Raw genomic sequence first — 6,403 nt, 5'->3', positions numbered from 1 at the left:
TGAAATCAAAGCTGAAAAATTGTTATGATGCTTAATTTGGGATTTGTCTCGTAATTATGCGAGATCCTATTTTCACCCACGTTGTAGGGATGCCGGAAGAGCTCAATTCCAAAGAAATAATTATTGCATGTTTAGATTTTTTTTTTTTAAGCTAGAAGCTACTTATTATAAGTAAAAATTAGGTTAAATAGGTTTTGAAAAAAGCTCTTATAATGAAAAGCTCTTTTTTTTATAATGAAGAAAAAAGCTAAAAGCCAAAAACTTCTAGGATGAGCTTTTTTTTAAAACTCTTATCATCTTTTTTTGAATTATGTGCTTTTTTTTTAAATAAAGAATTATAGAGATAGAGAAAGATTTTTCTTAAAATATGTGTTTTTAAGTATCTTTAAACTAAAAAAATCATGTAATTATCAAACAACTTTTAAATTTTTTCTTAAGCTTTTTTTTTAGTTTTAACTTATAAGAAACTTCTAGCTTAAAAGAGAAAAGATCCAAACAAGCTCTTATGGCCCGTTTTGATAAGCTTTTTAAAAAGTGACTTTTTATGCGTTGCTTTTTTAAAAATACTTTTTTTCAAAAGTAAATTTATTTTACATTTGTAATATAACACAACACGAACAGAATCAAGATGTAAACTCATTCTTATTAGAATAAGAAATAAAATTCAAATACTAAATTAAAGATAAAAGATTATAGGAATTTTGGTAGAGAAGAGAGATATGAAGAGTGAGAGAAGAGGTGTGAAGAATGAATGGAGGGGTAGGGGTATTTATAAGACACACATGAGACGCCCCTTTTGGGTGTCACATGTGACGCTCCATTGGGGCGTCTTTCCTTTGGGTGAGACGCCTCAATGGGGCGTCACAGTGTGCAATAAATCTGTAATTATTTCCAAAACTACAATAAATGCGTAATTATTTAATTAAAAAGCATTATTTTAATTTTTTTTGCCTAAGATATAGTCTTCTTCTTCTTTTTTTCTTTTTTTGGATAATACATATAGTCTTTTTCTATGTCTGAAAACCTTGTCTAACTTATGGTTTGAATAAATGAACACTTGATTCGAAAAGAATTGTTACATACACGCCAATCTTTTAGGAGCTCATCTTTGGTACAGCCTATGTAGCACCGATACGACACGCGACACGTGACACGACACGACACGACACTCCGACACGTCAATCTTAAAAAATTATGGATTTCGACACGTTGGGACACGTTTTAATATTAAATAATATTTTTAATTTATATAGTGTATATTTCATTTAATATTTAATAATTTAACAAAAAAATGAAATTAAATTAATAATACCCATCAACACGTTATAAAGATGGAAACTTTAATAAAAAAAAATAACAACTGGGATGAGAGAGAGATATAATATCAGATAGAGAGATCAAATCATATTAGAGAGAGATACAACAAGAGCGTGATGGGAATTGACAACAATGATGCTGAGATGATCTCTTATCTACTTAAGGGAAAAAAAGACAAAAAGATAAAATTGATATGATCAGGTGGAAGCTTTATTAATATATTTTAACTTTTTAGAAAAAATAAATTCTTTAAAAAAAATTAAAAAAAAAAATTAAAAAAAATTACGAAAATGCCATTTGACCGTGTCGGACACGGTCAAATTCGCGTGTCGGAATAGTCAACGTGTCGGAAAAAGTCAACCGCGTGTCCGACACCGTGTCGGAGCGTGTTGCCGTGTCGGACCCGACTCTTCCTGTTTTTACAAGTGTCCGTGCTTCCTTGGGTACAGCAGTAGTATGTACTACTGCCATTGAAAATTAAACACTTGTTTTTAATATTTTTTCTTTTCTTTTCCATGTCATCAATCAGTATAGGTGTTTAATTAGTATTAGAGAAATGTACAGAAAAGTGGATAAGACAGTAGTATTGTAGAAATTTCCATCTTTTAGGACTTCCGACCGAAAAAGGATTTAAAAAAAAAAACCTAAAATAAGGAAGGACTTTTTTCAAGAGACCTATCAACCTTGATTCTTTGCCTGATTTTCCTTTCCTAACTCTTATCAACCTTGTAGTGTCCAGTCATAACCCTTCAGTCCTTCTTGGCCAAGCTTTTTGAAAGAAAAAGTGATAAAGATGCCACACCCCTTTATTAATGCCTAGTTCCTTTCTTCTTCTTCTTTTTTGTTAAATTCAATGTTTTAACTCAATTGTTTTTTCAATCCAAATTTTCACTCTTTATTAAAATATAAATACTATGAAAAAAAAATCATTTTGAACAATTTTAAAAGTTTTATAAAAACATTCTAATAAATATGATATTGACATTTCAAAATCAACTCAAATTAAATTAAACAAATTTAAAGGCTTAAATCTCAGTTTTAGTATGTGTTCTAGACCAATGTTTCATGTATACTTGGCCCAATTACATTATCCTATTGTCAACCATTGAAGACAATCATGCACCTGCTCTGTAGGTAAGTGGTGTTTACTTGTTAGTTTGCGAGACGCATGTGTACAAACGTTGAATTGACATTTGAATTCAAAGTTTGAATTCAAATCTGTTTTCAAATTAATCTTTTCGTTATACGTTTCTGTAATAAAGTTGTAAATTAATCTTTCCGTTATATGTTGTAAATTCAAAGTTAGAATAGACGTTACTAGGGTATTTACCAATTCAAAATGCTTACAGCAATTTAAGTGTTAGGCATATATGTATATAAAGATCTCAATTGATGAGAAAAATATAATGCAAGAAAATATTATCCCAATTTATGTGCACCTACTTTTTGACATGGTATCAAGAGCAAAGTTCTGATCCTTTCTAAGTGTGAAGCATCGAATCGTCATAATTTTTTGGAACCCACCCACCCATATCACATCCTCTTCCTTTATACGCCATTTTTTTAACTGTATTCGTATTGTTCCTTTTCTTCTTCAATGACCAACTCTGCTTCTGAAAACTCCAACCCCCCTCATGTTCCCTAAAACATTATTCTTCAACAAGATCATTCCTCCCTCCCTATTACCATTGTCCTTGATGATACCAACTATTCTTTATGGTCTCAACTTCTCGATATGCATATTTGTGCACCCAACAAAGATGGGTTTCTTGCCGATGCTAATCTGAAATCGAATGTCACTAATCCTACATATGATGCTTGGGTTACTGACAACAAACGAGTCAAGAGTTGGCTTATCGACTCTATGAGCCTACCCCTTTATGCAACGTTTTATTCGTCTCGAGACTGCCAAGAAGATCTGGGATGCTGCGAAGAAAACCTTCTATGATGGCTCTGATGAGACATGTCTCTTTGAACTCAACCAACGATCCTTCAACACCAAACAACTGGGTCGGCCACTCTCCGTGTACTACAATGAATTATTGTCCATTTTCCAGGTGATTGATCATTGTCTTTCTCCAGAGTCCACAATGGTTGATGGCATTCTTCATCTTCATTGGGCTATAACCCGTCTCAGGGTTCATATTTTCCTTAGTGGTCTTGATGCCGATTTTGATCAGGTTCGTGGTAAGATTCTACGCAAAGATCCCAAATTGGATCTTGAAAGTTCTTATGCCTATGTCCGAAGAGAAGCTTAACAACCCCATACTATGGGGAATCCTTAGCCCAGTGACGGTGCTGCACTTCTCCACATCCACCTCGCTCGGGACCTTCTCCATCTTCTGGCCGCAACCGTAACGACAAGCCTCCCTACAAATAATTTTAGGGTTTTGCATTTGTCATGATACATGACAAATGCAAAATTTTCTACACATACATCGATATTTATGCTACATTTTTTTCTTTTTTCTTTTAAACATAGTGGACCTCACACTTATTGTCTCTATAGCATGACAAGAGAATTATCCTATAACATGATACTTGTTTTTCTCATAATTTTAATGTAGAATTAGAATTTATTGCTCAATCTTTAACTTTTGACATATTATCTCCTACTAAAAATAAAACTTTAGTAAATTATCTTGTACAACTTTATGCATTTAGTAATTCATTAGTTTGATTAATCTTTTTTAGATAATTAATGCTAAACACATTATTATATTTAATTTTATATTTTCTTAGCCAAATATTTGTTATAATTTTGCAAAATAATGTTAAATGGTACTTGTTTATAATTTAAATTTTTTTATAAATCAATGAATTATAAAAATTAAGTAACTATTTATAAAAAGTTAAAATGCAAGAATTAAATTTAAAAAACGTGAGATAAAAAGGGATAAAACTAAAAGCATTCATAATTTAATGACAACAACGGAAATATTAACCCTTTCAACATAAAGCATCCAAAAGTTGAAATTGAACGTACATTCAATTAGAGGCAGCAAAACGGCTCGGTTTCGGCGGGTCAACCCGTCCAACTCGTCAAACTTAGCGAGCTGAATTTTTTAACTCATCTCAAAAGCGGAGCAGGATGAGGTGGGCTCATTTTTTGCCGGGTTGCTGGCAGGCATAGACGGGCCTAAGCGGGTCAGTGTAAAATAGGCTCGAGCTGGCGGATTGGCCCCAACCCGCCAAACGAGGCAGGGCGTGCTGAATTTTTCAACTCATTTTCAAAAGCAAGGCGAGAAGAACTAACTCATTTTTTGACAGGTTGATGGTAGGGGCGAGGCGGGCCGCTCCACCTCTACCTTCAATCCAGCAGGTATAATAACAGCTAGAAACTAGCTGGCGTTGTGCGACGGCCATAGCCAGCTCATAGGCCTCGTTACCTTGTCCCTTATACATTGCCAAATACCTGCCACGTACACTCCATGCATGTCCAAGCTTCTTTTTCATTGTTCATTCATTCTCCGAGCAGAGGACAAAATATTTTTAACAAAATTATAAATATTGAAAATATAATAGAAAAGTATATTTTTTTGAAAAAAAAATTATTTGATAGAACTGAATATTATCAGAAAAATTATGGATAAATTACCATTTTGCTGCTGACAGAATTACGTGGTATTCTTACTTCAATTTTATATACAAACAAATAAATTTTTTAGACAAATTTTTTTAAATCACTATCAAATATGATCTCCTTTAAATCTCATTCGCATTTTCGTAGATAACAAAATAAAATCCTGCTATCAAATGAAAATATTTAATGTGCTCTCGTCCAATCACTTATTCAGTAATTCAGATCAATCAAAATCAAATATTTTTTATAATATATGTATGAAGAAAATAAAAAAATTATTTTTTTCTTTATGTATCAGCTCACCTATGGGAGGATTACCTGCAGCCGGTTCAAAAAAATATCGCCTAAAACTCCAAAATTTCAAACCAAATTCTCTCCTCGTGGTCCCACCGTCACGCAGTGTCACATTTATCAACTTCACCTTCTAAAATGAAATATCTTTTTTCTTTATTGCGAGGGTTACGTTACATTATTTTAAATAAAAACATAATATGGATACAATTTAAAAGTTAAAAATATATAATTAAATATGGGATTATATATTACGCTTATTTTTTTATGCTTGTTTTATCTATTTCTTTCCGATATGGTAAAATCACATTCTCAAGTGGGAGAAGAGAAAAATGATAAAAGTTGATTGAAATTATAATATAACAATATCAGAAAGAATAAGTAATATATATATATATATATATATATATATATATATATATATATATATATTTTGCAAAAAACACTTCTCCTATTACAAGAAAAAATATTTTTCTTACGCCGCACACTCAAAAAAAAAATTATTTTATAAGAAAAAAGATGGTGAGCCCTATTATGCTTTTGTTTATGCGGGAGATGCCAAAATCTTCTTGAGGCTTAAAGCCTATATATAATATCTTATTCCTGTTGGGTATTCTTATTTTTAACATTTGATAGTAATATTACACCAATTTATTTGAGATTTTTATTTCTTTAAAAAATTATTTAATTATTATAAATATTCTTTATTTTTGAAAATATTATAAATATTATTTAACAAAATTAAAAACAAACGGACTCTACATAATATTAGGGAAGAAATTTGTTATAATGATATATAGAGAAAAACAAATATTAAAATTTTAACTCTAAACTGAATTTCATAAATTTTATTAATATCCTAAACGTATTTAAAGTGTTTGTAAACGTTCCATTCTCAAAATCGGCAATGATAAATGTCATTTAATTAAATATAAAACTATAAATTAAGTTGATGACAAAAATTGTCCTGATTAATAGAGTGTGTTAACCGTTAACAATTCTCTTTCGAATACGTGACGTGTCTCTTTCACCAGGGAGTCCCACCGCATGTACACACCAATAAGGTACAAACACGCTGTGGTGTCACCATCAATTCCTCTGAAAAACTTTGACGCCTCACTTCATCACATGTCCACGTTTCGCTATCTATCTGAACCAAGCCTTCCCTTCCTTCGCCGAAAATGTAGGCCCCACTCAACAGACCCAACCACG

This window comes from Gastrolobium bilobum, unplaced genomic scaffold, assembly GCF_033153095.1.
Source record: "Gastrolobium bilobum isolate Gb01-03AN ecotype WA unplaced genomic scaffold, APGP_CSIRO_Gbil_v1 utg5060, whole genome shotgun sequence".
Taxonomy (NCBI): Eukaryota; Viridiplantae; Streptophyta; class Magnoliopsida; order Fabales; family Fabaceae; genus Gastrolobium; species Gastrolobium bilobum.
The sequence above is the reverse complement of the archived record's forward strand: the minus strand, read 5'-3'. Positions refer to the sequence as shown.